Source organism: Falco punctatus (genome assembly GCF_963210335.1).
Source record: "Falco punctatus genome assembly, chromosome: Z".
NCBI classification, from domain to species: Eukaryota; Metazoa; Chordata; class Aves; order Falconiformes; family Falconidae; genus Falco; species Falco punctatus.
In genome coordinates, this window is record NC_137586.1 from 69,024,405 (window position 1) to 69,038,656 (window position 14,252).

Sequence of the window (14,252 nt, forward strand, 5' to 3'; positions counted from 1 at the left end):
AGGTTACAGGAGTTCGAAGCAGTTTGGCCACAGCCATGGACACGGGGAAGTGTGAAACCAGCAGTTTGAGGGCTCTTACAAGGGAGGTGTCAGCACGTTCATAGCAGAGAGGGACAGGGACGACACAGCCAAGAAGGCTGGCACGGGGTGGGGGGCAGCAGTGCCTTGGGGGATGGACGGGGGACAGGTTTTTCCACCTCACACTTAATTTGGGCTGGTGCTAGCAATCCTGCGATGCACCCGGAGGAAGCACACGACCTTTCTCAAAGGAGTTTCATGTTTCAAGCCCAGCTCGCTCCTGGCAGACCAGTATTTACACAGCACTTACTGGTCGCAAAACAGAGCACTTAAAGAAACACTGGGGGACTTCCCTACATCTTCACAGCACCATTTGTCACCCAGACCTGCTGTCTAGGTGGGGACAATGAACTGGTAATTTGAATCTGTTCACAGTGTCTGTGAGTGTGAATACTTCAGCTCTCTCCCAATCCTCATTCCCACCCCGAAGAAAACATACTTCGCCACACATCTAAGACTTAAGCCTGCCTTGAATGCCAGAAAGGATGGCTGTGCTCCTATGACTAGTGATGCTATGCCTTTTCCTGGCCCAGGCAGGGGGAATACCCTCTCCATTTCTTATTGGCGTGGCTTTGGCTCTTTTCACATCCTGAACAGACACCCAATCTCTCCCGGCACACAAACCCCACACAGTAACCTCTGAGGATACTCGCTGGGTGCACAGCCTGGGCAGGGAGGTCCAGCATGGGTAAGTACATGTTGTGGTGAAGTCCTGCCTTTCCAGCCTTTTTCCTGACCTTCCTGTTCCCTCATTATACACAGATGCTCACAGGCCAGGGCTGTGCAGTGAACCACCTGGGAACTTTTATGCCCTCTGACTCCCAAGGATGCAGAAGGTAGTTTGCATTGCTGCTGCTAATGGTAACTGCAGCTCCCTCCCCTGTGCAGGGCTTCAGCTGCAGTGGGTCACATACAGAGCATGTAGTAGTGCTTGGCAATCCTTTTTCACACTGGTGGCTCATGGTCTTGAGTTGCAGCTGCGAAGGGAAGGACCATGCTTCAGCTCTCTTGTTGCTTTTTTCCATGGGTCTGAGCCAGCATGTTCCTGGACACAGCATTTTGTAGGCTTGCACAGCCCCAGCCAGCACATGGCAAGAGCACGAGCAGGCACACTTAGAGGAAGCTAAGAGGAGCTTGGAAGCTAAGAGGAGCTTCAGGCTAGGCAGAGCATGCGTCCTTCAGGTGGGCATGGGCAATCCGCATTCTGCAAAAGGGATCCCCATACTTAGGTGGCAAAAAACCTGATTTGATCCTCTCTGACGGATTTCCTACTGGCAGGGTAGCTCAGGCCTTACACACACTCCCCTCCTCTGCCCCAGCACTGCCTGTTTGTACGCCATGCCCGCAGCGAAGCCGGGGAGAGGCAGCTCCGGGCGCTCCCGGCCACCGCGGCAGGGAGATGCTGACTCACGCCTGCGGGTTGCCATGGAAGCCGCAGCCATCACGCCTGCAATGCCGTCATGCTCCCTCCTGCCAAGCCAGCCCCTCCAGTCCCGGAAAAAGCCGGCCGTGGCCGCACCACCGCGCGGGGGGCACGGCTCCAGCCCGCCGCCCGGACCGCGGGAGGGGGCTCAGCCGGCACTGCTGCCCCCCAGGGCTGCGGGCGACCCCCTGCCGCGCCGCCGGCCCCGCAGCAGCTGGGCAGTGCAGGGGGGCAAACGAGGCAGGTCTGGGCGCCAGGACCCCCTCCCCCCGCACACCCCCCCCCCTCTTTTGTCCCCAGCATGTTGTCCCGTAGGCGGGTGGTTATCCGGGGCGCAGCGCCAGTTCACCACCCGCCCCACCCCGTTCCAGGCACTCCTTGGCTCTCCATGCCGGTTTGTGCAAAGCGGGGAGCGAGGCGGTGACCCACAAATGCCTCGCGCTCCCCGTGTCAGGACTGCACCATCTGCACGTGTCAGCAACGGCACCAGCCTCGCCGGCTGTGTTACCCAACTCTTTCATTAGCACCGTTTCCTAAGTGTCAGGGGATTCGCTCGCATCCGGTGTTAACTAGTCCCTATGCCCAGTCTCCATCTTTTTGAGCCGGTAGTCAATGGGTCGGTGGTCGCGATCCCCCCCCCCCTTTCCGGAGTGACCTTTCCCCTGGTTTTGCTGAGCTCATCGCTCGTGATGAGCTTTCTAACAGCTCATGGATCTTGGGGAGCCGCTTCCTTTGTGAAATCCCTTTTCTTAAACAAAGGGATTTGCTGGTGCTTAACGAGGCGCTCGGCAGGACACACGACGTGCGTGTAACCTGAATTAACCCTGACCCACTCCCTCCCTCGCTCCAACCATCTGAAAGTCAAAATGCTAACAATGAATTAAATTTTATTAATGATTTGATACCGGCCCCCCCCACATCCTCGGGGGCTGCGGGTCCTTGCTGCATCCCCGCGCAGTCAGACAGCACGTAGCTGCCTCCCCCTCCCCAAGGACCCTTCCCCAAGGACACCCTCACTCCCCACCCCCAAGGACCCAGTTCCACCGGGCACATGTTTTCGTGGCCTGGGGTCTCGGTGCTGTCCCTGCACGCCCAGAGAGGAGGATGCCCATGGGGAGGTGGATGTACACGTTTACTTTACTGTCCTCTGGGCAAAGGGTTGCCGCAGGGGAAATGCTGTTTGGATGCAAGAAGCTGCTTGCTTCCCTGCGGGAGGAGCGTGTCCAAGGACCAGACAGCTGGTAGGGTCTCTGGTCCTGGGCATACCCCAAACCCAATTCGAGAAGTGTCAGAACAACCAGACCTGATGTTGGGGTCGGCGTGCTTTGAGCAGGGGATGTGTTAAGAGCACTTCAGAGCTCCCTTCTGATTTAAGTGTTCCTCTGATTTCCTGCTAGTATCAGCCAGGTGGTTAAGTCTTGCAGGAACTCTGAAGAACGTGTCCTGTGGATGATCCACATTCTCTACATTCAGGACCATAATTTGCACAACACCCAGCTGAGTCCCTCCCACTGCGGTGACTAAACGTGTAGGCCACTTGTGCCACCTCACTACTGCCAAGATGCAGGATACATCCCACTGAGTGACTGCTCTCTGGTGGCTGCTGAAGGTGCCAGTCACAACAAACCTACCAGGAGAGAGGGCCCCATGAGGGGCCATGATTTAGCCTGATGGCCTTCCCCAGAGAGACAAATGAGAGACAACAGCTAATGTCAGATGACATAACGTTTCACCACCCTATGCAGATGTGGCCAAGAAAGAAAAGTGGCTCACAGTGGCTGCAAAAGCCCAACATGCAGGTACCCCCTGCTTTAGGACCTGAGGTGGATTGTTAATACCGGATCTATTTCGTCTTGGCTGCCTCTGGCAAGAACCCATGAATGATCTGCAAAGGTGAGCGCGCAGGAAGAGGCAAAAGGCCACAAAATATACTGCCAGGGGATGAGGCTGTGCAGAGGCAATGTGAGTACCTCCCACAGACAATTCATCTCAGATGCGGTCCCAGGGTAGATTGAAATCCCCACCCCCCTTGGCTTCTGGAGGAGCTGTTTCCTGCATGAGAACACAGCAGATGGGCAGAGGCAGCACTGGGTGAAGCCCTGTCCACGTTTCTCTGCCCTGTTTCCAGAACGGTGGTCAATGGAAAGTGGTCTGGCCCCAGCAGGGTCTGGCCCTTCACCTTGGTGTGGCTCCCATTGGTGTGTCCCAGGCTGAGCCTGCAGCACCCCCCACCCCTCTACGCCACCACAGGTCCACCTCATGCACCAGACATGTCTGGGGCCAGAGACCCAGCCCAGCCTCTCCACCCATCCTCCAGACCCGCTTAGCCACTGTGTAATGTCTCCCTGCACCAGCATTTCTTCCTGCCCCATCTCCTACGCTCCTGCTGTGCCCATGTGCCAGCCACTCTGCTCCAACTCACCAGAGCTTTATTCCCTGCTGGGAAGCTGATTTCTCCCTGGCCTGCCCCTGATTCAGCCTTAGTCTCAGGAAACCTGACCCAGTCCAGCTCTGGGCTCCCAGGGATGCCCGAGCAGATGGAGGCACTGGGTGTTGTAATTCATTACTCATGTTGATCATGCATTCCTGTTTGACTGGCATCCCCAAAAACAAATGCCCGTCTGTGTTCACATTTAAACACAGACATGTTCTTCAGACCTGGTGTTAATAAAGGTTACCGATTAGTGTTTGGGGGAACAAGAGAAAAACTGAAGAGGAGAAAAGGGGAGGCGGTTCTTGAAAAAGCAAATCTTTCTGTAATAAAAATGCCTGGATAGCTCTTGAGTCTTCTTGGATCCAAGTCCAGAGAGGAGACAGATGTTGCTGATGCTCTGCTGTATTAGCTGTTGGACCAAAATTTGTGCCTGGACCTGATGAAACCGAAATCCTTCCCTTATATCTTCTCCAAAGTATTCCATCTATGGTAATGTGAATGCACTAGACAAATGAGTTCAAAGAAGAAAAATCCTCCCCATTCTGACATGTCTGGACTAGGAATAATTACCTACAGGAAAAACTTCAGACCAAGGTCCTTATTCTAAGACAAAGTACCGTATCTTCCATCCCCCCGCTGGGGCTGCTTGTAAGTGAGAGCAAACACAGAAGTCAGAACAAAGGGAGAAATTTAATTACTTTGTTTGGGGAATTTTGGTTGGGAAAATAAAAAAGAAAGGAGTTCCTTTGCTAGCAGAGGCTAGGGCTTCTTTTGTGAGCAGCTTCCATGTGGTTGTTGGTTGCACATGAGTAAGTGATTATCCTGTTTCAAGTAACGTCCAGGAAACTCTGAAAAAGCACCAGACATAATGACATTGCAATGTCTTAACAAATCAAATTTCTAACCCCTGCTGTCAGAGTTACAGTATTGCTGGGACTACAATACACAGTAAGGGCAGAGCTATAAAGATCCTCCTTTAGGGGAAATAAGTAACTTCTGCTAATATTTAACTATGTGGGCTGCTGTTGCACCAACAGCTCAGGGTGGAGACTGCTCCAGCATTTCAGCAACCCCTGTTCCACTAATGTGAGATGGTACGATAGTCAGAAATCCACCCAGCAGAAACCACAGTGATATCGGCAAAAGCAGCACTGGAAACATGGTGTGGCTGAGGATCCCAGGGCTCCAGAGAAAACAATGCCTAGCAGAAGGGAAACAAAAGAACAAGCTGAAGACCAGCAGACAATGCCAAAACCCCTCCCATTTTGTTTCAGAAAGGAATAGGCTGTGTCACAAGACTCATTCTCGCCCTTGCCTTTGCAGCATGCCAGGTGTGATGGCCCCAGGAGGAAGCGGAAGGGACAGTGTTGCTGGCACCCTGCACCCCAGTGTGGCTCTCATGGCTGCCCCGTCCAGGCAACAAGTTATTTAGGCCATGTCAGCAAGCTGTATAGTGTTCACTACAGTGCCTAACACACAGCAAAACATCTTACTTGCTGTCTTCTGGCAGCATGTCTGCCCCCTTTGGTGTCCCTGCCAAAACACTTGGGTTTCTGCTGGTCTGAGAATCTGTGACCTCAGCAGGTCCACAGAGGCTTCCAATCTTTCTTGCACTCACCCATTTCTCCTTACTATAATGCATCATCTTGAAGTGCTTTTACATAGAAACACGAGAGCCTCCAGCACTACTCCACTGGGCTGGCCATGGTCCTCCTCATACAGCCCAGTAAGCAGTTTGCATTATTCACAGTAAGAATTACTTTTGGCCCATGTTCAAGCTCATGTTCACAGTTACTTCTGAGTCCTATTAAGCAGCTCCACCAGTCACTTCTCAGCTTGGACTGATGCTCAGGGTTATCCTTCCCTCACCTTTGTGCAGCAGGCACCACTGGCACTTGCTGGGTTTTGTGAGCATTTTGGTGACCCAGTCCTCCCATTTAGAGACATCCCTCTGGACTGGGGCTCTGCCTTTCACCATGTCACCCTCATAATAATTACATCCAGTACTGTAAAAAGAAAAAAGGATATTAGTTTACATGGAGATACATGTGTCTGTATTGATATAGTGAAAAAACATAAAACTGCTGCAGACAGAAACTGCATAGGTAACAGAAACATTAACACCTGAGAAAGAGGGGAGGGCTGAGCCACTTTGAGAAGGGACAGTTAGTACTGATGTATATAAGCTCAACAGAAATGTAAATAAGGAGCCTTCTGACCAGGACGAGTTAACTGCTAGAAGAAAACGAAGATAAAATAATTGTGGTAGTAGCTGATCAGCGACTTCCTACTCAAATGGACCCCACCCCAAAAAGTGTGGATTCCCCTGCCTGAGATGATTAAAACCAGCCCAGTGGGCATGTATTAGCTTGACATGTTTAGAGGGGGCAATAAGGAAGGACTCCTGGTTAGCTAGCAGATGTTTTAAGATTACAGAAACTAAATAACAAAGACTGCTAATGTATGCAAGAACTTCAGGTAACTGCCCAAGAAGGTGAAAAGTACATCTTGAAGAGGCGGCAGAGGGACGAGATTCTGAATGTTTGGAAACCTTATGAATATGCATGACTTTGTATAATAAATACCCGGCTGCTTGTTGAAACGGTGTGCAAGTGAGGAGGAGCGATCCCCCTTGCACCCGGTGCCGCAATAAACATACCTGCTTTATAACTCTCCTCGAGTTGTAGAGTTCGATTCTGCAAGTCAGTATATATATATACACAAACGTGCAAAATTCTTGTTTTCTAAAACTTAATCTTTTGTCTGCAGATATGTGTTGTTGCACTTGTTTTTTATATTCCCTGGCAAAGGAAGACTTTTATTAAAAGAAATAAAAATATAATTATTAAATCTACAAAAGACAAGAACAACAGGAGCCAGAGTTTTCTTCAGGGTCTTGCCTGTAGGCCCCTTGTGACACAATAATTTCCCTGACTAGTCAAATGTTGAGTAGCAGGGTTTGTCCCAAGACATAATGCTGTTGGCAATTTATGTAAGCAACTGAAAGGCAATGAGGTTAATTATTTGTGAAATGGTTACCATAATAATTTTTGTAACGTTTGCTATCATGCACCCTGAAGCCAGCCTGTATCTGAGCAATGTCATCACTGGATGCACCCTAGGTGGTTGGTTGTTTTTTTTTTTTCTAGTTTTTTTTCATTTTTACCCCACAAAGGTGTCCACAGAATTTCTCCAGATGAGGGATGGTTGCTTATCTGGGTCTTTTTGTTGCACTCATGAAGGCTCCAGTAAAAGCAAAGCAAACTGATGCCTGAAGCTGAAATGTGCCTTGAAAGAAGTCATATGCCTGTCACAGGGAAGCACAGACAGCATAGGTTATTTGTTGTAACGTTTTTCTTGATTTAGTCATGTAAATGAGAGCACAGCACTGCCCTCAGAGAACAGTCAAGCATCTCAGTTGTGTAGAGGCCTTCTCTGATTCCTGGGGCACAGTTTTGGAGCGTGGGGTGCTCTGTCATAGTGGAGCTTACAAGAGGAACATTAGGGTGGAGATGGTCCAAGCCCAGTTTTCCACACTCCCCATGGCCCTGTGGGGCAGGGCGGGAAGACAGGCTCCCTTTCACACATGTCCCACTGCAGAGGTATAAACCTCTTCATTAAATGCCAATAACAATTCCCTAGGAGCATCCTTGGATACTCTGCCAAGTCCATGGCATCTGTGTGTTAGACTAGTGCCAGGACCTGGCCAACAAGTCCAAAAGACCCAAGATGGTGAAGGGTCTGACGCTGGGTGGCAACCTGCCCTTTTGGTATAAGCCTGGAGAAAGCTCTTCTGGGGCAGCAGTTAAAGGAAAAAAGCTCTGTACAGAAGAAGGTTGTCACCACAACAGTGCTCGAGCTACAGCAAATTTATTTTCAACACATTCTTGTTTAGAGGAATGAGAACAAAAGCGAGGCAAACCTGCAAGAACAGCAGAATCATGGGGAAATTTATGTTGGGAGGGACCTCTGGAGGTGCCCAGCTCAAAACCCCTGCCAGCAAGGACAGCTTCAAGGCCTTGCACAGCCATGCTGGGAAATCACAAAGGTCTCCAGTAGGTCTCCTTTCTTCATACTGTGATCACCAGACCCACAATCAGCACTCATTGCATGGTGTGCCTCTGCAGATACCCTCAGCATAGGCAAATACTGCGGGTGTGTTTATTGCCACTGTTGCGAGCACAGGAATCCACCACCTGAGCCACCACAATTTGGATGCAGGGTGAAGGTCTCCATCTTTGGGGGGCATCCTAGATACGGCTGCATAAAGCCACAGCTGTCCTGACCTTGTGCTGTGGAGAGACCTGCTGCACACTGGGGCTGGAGACCTTCAGAGGGCCCTGTTGGCTCCTGTGCTGCTAGGTCCTGTGCAGCCCTGCATGTAGTCCTGGGCTCAGCCTTGTCCCCCAGCCATTCTGTGCACAGACCGGTAAGAGCACAAGCTGAAACACAGTGGGAGCTGCCCCGGGGTGCTCTCCTCTACTACCCTAGGGCCATCTCCAGCCCTTGCCACCCCTGAGCAGAGCTGCTTCAGCACACTCAGCCCTGGACTGAATGTGGGGTATGAACTGGAGACCCCAGAGTGTCCACCACCAGCACTGCTGGGGGTCCAAAACCAGTCAGGTGAGGCAAGTTAGTCATAAACTGCAGTGACTGAAGGTGCTTTAGTAAATTACTCAAGCGCAAAACATGGTCTGTACTACATAATTGCAACGAAATCACTAAGCCATGCCTATAGCTTCTCACATTGCAACAAATAAAAGGAAACCCTGATTAGGTGCAAATACCTGCTAAACTGTCTTTGTTACAAGACATGGGTGCAAGCTGACCCTGACCCACCCTGGCAGCTGTGGTGTTCCTGTCTTGGCTTAGAGGGTATTATGCAGGCAAAGCCAACTCACGAGTTTTCCTTTTTCTGAATGTCCAGTAGCTCTCTTTTCTCCCTTCGCCAGGAGGAGCTGGGCTTCCCCTCACTCAACTTGGCGTCCTGGCTATAAAAACTGGAAGGGGGGGGGGGGGGGGGGATAGGGGGGGGTTCTAGCAAGTATTTCCAAGACTCTCAAACTTCGCTTCAGCCCCTGTGAGCTGTGTGCTTCTCAGTGACAGGGACAGGATACTTGGGCATCTTATCCACCCACTCTGCTGCATGCTGGTATTACAGATATTAATTAACCCCTCCCCAAACAACTCAAACACAGTTTTAATGGGAAAATTCTGCTTATCTCCAAAGTGTGCCTTGTCCACGCTGTAGTTTGTTACGGTCAGGCTACACGCAGAGCAGCTCCCACAGTGCCATCCCCCCTGCACAAGCCCAGCAGCAGTACTGGCTGCTGGCGAGCTCTGTCTCAGTGGCAATCCCTCCTGTTAGCCCAGCACTCCCTTGCCAGCTGGGGGAAAAGCCTGGCAGGTTTTCCCCCTGCCCAGGCTCCCACAGACGGGTGGGAGGAGTTGTGGCAGTCCTGCACCCACTTAACCTGGTAGAAAGCACCCTCCTCCAGCAGGATGCTGCCTCATTCAAAGGAGCAGCAGCTGGTCCCCTGCACTGCACGCCCAAGGGACGTCCAGAGGCAGAGACACGCCAAATGAAGGGCAGGCAGCTCGGACATTTTGAGGCACTGAAACTGCTTTTGTTCAGTGTGTTAGGGAGGAACGGCCTGAAGAGAGAGCTCTTGCTCAGGCTGCTGGTGCCTGAAATCCCCGCCACCTGGATGCTTTCCTGCCATGCCGCACAGGAAAGTACAGTGGTGAGCATGTAACATCAAATCCCAGCCCTCCGAGTCCACAACCTGGGCACAGATGAGCCTCGCCACACTGTCTGAGGGTTTGTTTTGCTCCAGAGCCAAGCCTCAGTCACAGGCAAAGGTGTTTCACACTGGTGACAGAGCAATGAGACTACTGCTCAGCAGAAAGCAGACAGTGTCTTGCTGGTGCTGACAATTCCCAGGCAGGGACTGGGATACTAGGGCTAGCCCTGAAGAAAGGCTGCCACCTGCCAAGCCATAAGCATCATTCCCTGACCCTTCCTTAATCCTGCTGCTCATGTTATCACATCTCACCTCATTTGTAAAAGCATCCAAGAGCCCAGCCCAAGATTACAACTTGGAAATACAACACAGCCTTCAAGTTAAATATACTCAGTCCTATTCAACGTCACCAGGAAGTGTCGTTATTCATGATTAGTCTCCAATTACAGAGAAATTCTTCTCACAGTTCTCCCCTGCCTGCAGTCCTTGAAAGGCAAATGCCTTGAATCAATTTCTACCTGTGAATAACAGCCCTTTCAGCCTAATTTCACTTTAACCTTGAAGCAGTTTTGACATGAGTCACACATTAAAATCATTCCAACAGGCTGCACAAGGTACCAGCTTCAAAAATAAATCCATAATGTGGTCTCCCCCTCCAAGATAATACAGCCTAAGTACCCCATGCCATGTTTTGCTTTCAGGAGGCTGCCTCTGCTCTGTATGCACCCAAATAAATGCCAGGCTGTCCTCATAACACAATTTGTTTAGGACTTCAACAGCCATGCAGGTAAGAAGCATAGTGGGCACCTCCATGAAAACTGTGCAGCGCTGCCTTTGGCTCTGTTGGTTTGATGCACCCCTGTGCCCTGCATGAGTGCATAGTTGCATGTGTGGCTTCTGCAGACACTCTGTGCTAATTGCATGCCGAAACACTACAGGTCTGGAACCCAAAAGCTGTCCTTGGTGGGAACTCCAGCAATGCCTGGCTATCTGCAAGTTGTGTTGGATCTCCCCATGCTCCTCAGCTACTGCCCCTCACTGCACATGGCAGAAAATTGTCCTGCACAAGCCAGTGCTAGCATTACCTTTCCTGGCCTCCTCCTTCCAGCGTGCTCCTTCCCTAACCAGCCTTAGGTCAGCCATACTTCGTAGCCTGAGGAAGGTGCCAGTGCTTCCAAGATGCCCAAGCCAGAAGTCAGAGGGCTGAGATGAAGCTGGTAGGCAGTCTGTTAATAGACCTTTCACATGTGACTGCAGACCCCTTTGGATCCCAGGCACACAGGGGGAGCACCAGGCAAGCAGACACTCCCCATCACTAGCTGTTCACCTAAAACAGAGCTCAGGCCCCACTGTGGCCAGATTTGGTCCTCATCCCTGCAGCAGTGGGCTAGGCTTGTTCTGAAAGAAGCTCAGGGACTACAGGTGGCCTGACACTGAATGTAGGTGCAGAAAATCTCCAACCACACTTAGGCCATCCTTTTACCTCTCAAAAGGTAGAGTGGCTCCAGCTCTAACTATACTCTGTGCAAGTCACCTCTTGCAGCAAGGCCACCTTCCAGGGAAACAGCAGTTCCCATGACTCACCCTGGACACCCAGCCAAGAGAGGAGGAAGCCCCAGGCAGCTCTCAGGATGCTTGCTGACCCACTGCACACACATCTGGTGGAAATTTCAACCCATCCCAAGAAAAGTTGAGAAAAAACCCGTAGCTAATATCAACTGTGGGAGCATTCACTATGTTTTAGGAGGAAGGCCTGCTACCTGCTGTGATCTCAACAGTCTGGAGGAATGGGCCAGAAGCAACCTCATGAAGTTCAACACAGGAGAGGTGATCCTTCCTCACCACTTAGCGCCACTGAACACTCATCTACACACTATATCCAGTTCAGGGCTACTTAGTACAAGGAAGACACTGACAAACGAGACAGTCCAGCAGTGACCATGAAAGTGATGGTGAGGCTGCAGCACAGGCTGTAGGAAGAGAAGCTGAGGGAACTAGGCTTCTCCAGCCTGGAGAAGAGACAGCTGAGGGGTCCTCAAAAGAGTCATCCGCTGCCTGAATGGTGGTTATGGAAAAAAACGAGCCAGACTCTTCTCAGAAGTAGAGAAGAACAGGACATGGGGCAACAGGAACATGCTGCAGGATGAGATATTCCAGCTGGGCATGAGAAAATTCCTCCATGTGAGGGTGGTGGTGCATCTCACAGACCAGATCCCTGTCCTTGGAGGTGCACAGAACTGAACATGACAAGGCCCAGCACTGCCTGACCTAGCTTTGGACCAGGGAGTTAGACTACAGACCTCCAGAAATGCCTTCCTAACAAGACCTCCTGGCGATTCTGCATTACAGTGGGACAGAGGTAATATGGCTGGCTTTCCTTTAGGGTTTTCAGCTACTCACTACTCTGAAACATTCCTAGTGGCCAGGACGGATCTGAGACTGATCCAACAGATCTGTGCCTCTCCCTCACCATGCCTGGGCTGTTTTCTTCCTTGTGAAATTAGGGAGGGAGGATGTTTCTCCATGTGTTTCCTCATGATCTGGCAAAGCCTGAAACCTGTGTGTCCTAGCAGGTTTGCCTGGAAGAAAGGTCTGAAAATGCAGGGCTGAGCAGTCACTGCTGTACTGCATGATGCTGTGTACTTCCAGCCAGCCCAGGAAATGACACAGCTGCTGCAACTCAGACCTCCTAACATGGTTTTGGAGATCTTTTGTGCGACCTCTTCAAGGAGTATTTCTGCCTGTGGATCTACAGTTTTACTGATGCAGAGCAGCAACTGAGCAGCCAGAGGAATGAGACAAGAGAGGAAAATGACTGCAGGCATGTATTAAAGTATTCAGCTTGTCCAGCTGAAAGAGATTTCTGCCAAACAATTTTATAAGGAATGAGGCATTTTACAGGAAAAGCAGGGCCTCTCCTCTCATTTCCTTTCCCCTCTTCTCCATGAACTTCAAAGAAAAGAGGGGTCAAAACAGAGGCCAGGCAACTGGAACTGAGCTCCTGAGCCCTAGAGCCTAATTAGTCAAAGATACATTTCATTGGATATCTCAGAGACAGGCCTAAATTACCAATCCTCCCTGCCGTGCTGCCGAGGGTTGGATAAAGCCAGAATGTGGTCTGCTGTTCACAGGGCCCCAGCAGCACCAGGGCTTTTGAGGGGGGTCTTGGCCTCACTGGTGGCAAGGCTCTCCTAGCCCTCCTGGTCTTCTGTGGCCAGAGCTAAAACCCCCTTTCCAGGGCAGGGACTGTCCCCACCTCCTTGGTGCCTTTGCCCCAAGGCTGCTGGTGAAGGAATTGTGCCAACTAAAACCTCCCAGTGCCACGTGGCTCTTGCCCCTAACTGCATCAGATAAGGCTACCAAAGAGCCTTCAGCCATTTGCAACTGCCCTTGCAGCAGTTCTAGGCTGAGTTAAACCCCTCTCCTGCCTCCCCTCAGTCAGGTAAGCCAAGCCCAGCTCCTGCAAGGTCTGCCTCCAGGCCACATCCCCCGTGCCCCTTCTCACCTTGGAGCTGTTTGCTGGCCTCCTTCCAGCTTATTCACATCCCTCCCTTGACCTGCATCTCCTTGCTTGGCCCAGCATGCAGCCTGGCCTCACCAGCAGTGAGAAACAAAGCCTGGTTTTGCACAAGTCTCTGGAACCACATGCCTATGTAAAGTCACACGTCTCCCTGCAAGATGTGGGTATCGGGGTGTTTTTTTTTTTCTTTTTCAGGAACCTAAAAAAGTATTCTCAAGAACAGAGACAGACATGACACAGCCTGTTTCCGCTATGCAGCCTCTCTTAAGATGCTGGCCTCTGAGGGGTGCATCTTATTTTGAAACTACAGAACATGCACTTCGACGGAAGGACTAATTTCCGGCCTTGTGGTCTAAAAGCTGAGAAAAGCAAAACTAGAGCTGAGTCCGCAGCTCATGAGCAGAGAAAGGACATCAACACCATAAGCTTATGTGGCCTCCTGGTGCCACAGCTCAGCTCTGGAGTGTAGGAAACTATGTCTTGCAGCTTGTGAGGCAGCAGACAGTCACATATGAAGCCAGACAGCTGTCTGGCAGGAAAAGTGAGGTCCTCAATGGTGTACAGCTACCCTAAGCTGTGGGCTGTGATTCTGCACCCCAGCCAGTGCCTGGATCCAGCAGCTCCCCAGCAGCTGCAGATGGGTGACTTGGTCAGTGTAAGGCATGGCTCACTCCTGGCTTGGTGCTCAAGCTGTTCTCCCAGCAAAGAAGGAAGAGAGCAGGAAAGATGCAGGAGGGTAGTGCAGAAAACCGACTACTTCTGAATCAGGAGGGATCTAGAAATTATTTTGTTTAAATTTCTGCCAGGAAAAAAGGTAAACTTCTTCCCTTAAATTTTTTAATTCCAAGGCACTTGCTCAGCTCACTTAAAGAGCAAGTCTGGGACTGACAAGTAGTGGGTTCAGCTCTTTTTTATGGCAGTTATCTGTGCTGCCTATCTGCAGCAAGAGTGTTTACCTCCCTTTGCATCCATTTCCCAGTGGAGCCAAAATATAAAATGGAAACACTTCCTTCTGTAATGTAATGCTCTGCCAGAGTTGGCATCCTGCAGGTG

The 14,252-nt window shown here is 50.9% G+C and overlaps 1 long non-coding RNA gene across 1 annotated transcript; it reads right to left on the minus strand.

The window, feature by feature from the left end:
* Nucleotides 1-4,606: 4,606 nt before the first annotated feature.
* Nucleotides 4,607-13,334, minus strand: LOC308056982. Its single transcript, XR_013925048.1, has 3 exons — nucleotides 13,185-13,334; nucleotides 5,805-5,941; nucleotides 4,607-5,136 (listed from the first exon to the last, which is right to left on the minus strand). It is a non-coding gene; the product is annotated as an uncharacterized lncRNA (long non-coding RNA).
* Nucleotides 13,335-14,252: the final 918 nt, after the last annotated feature.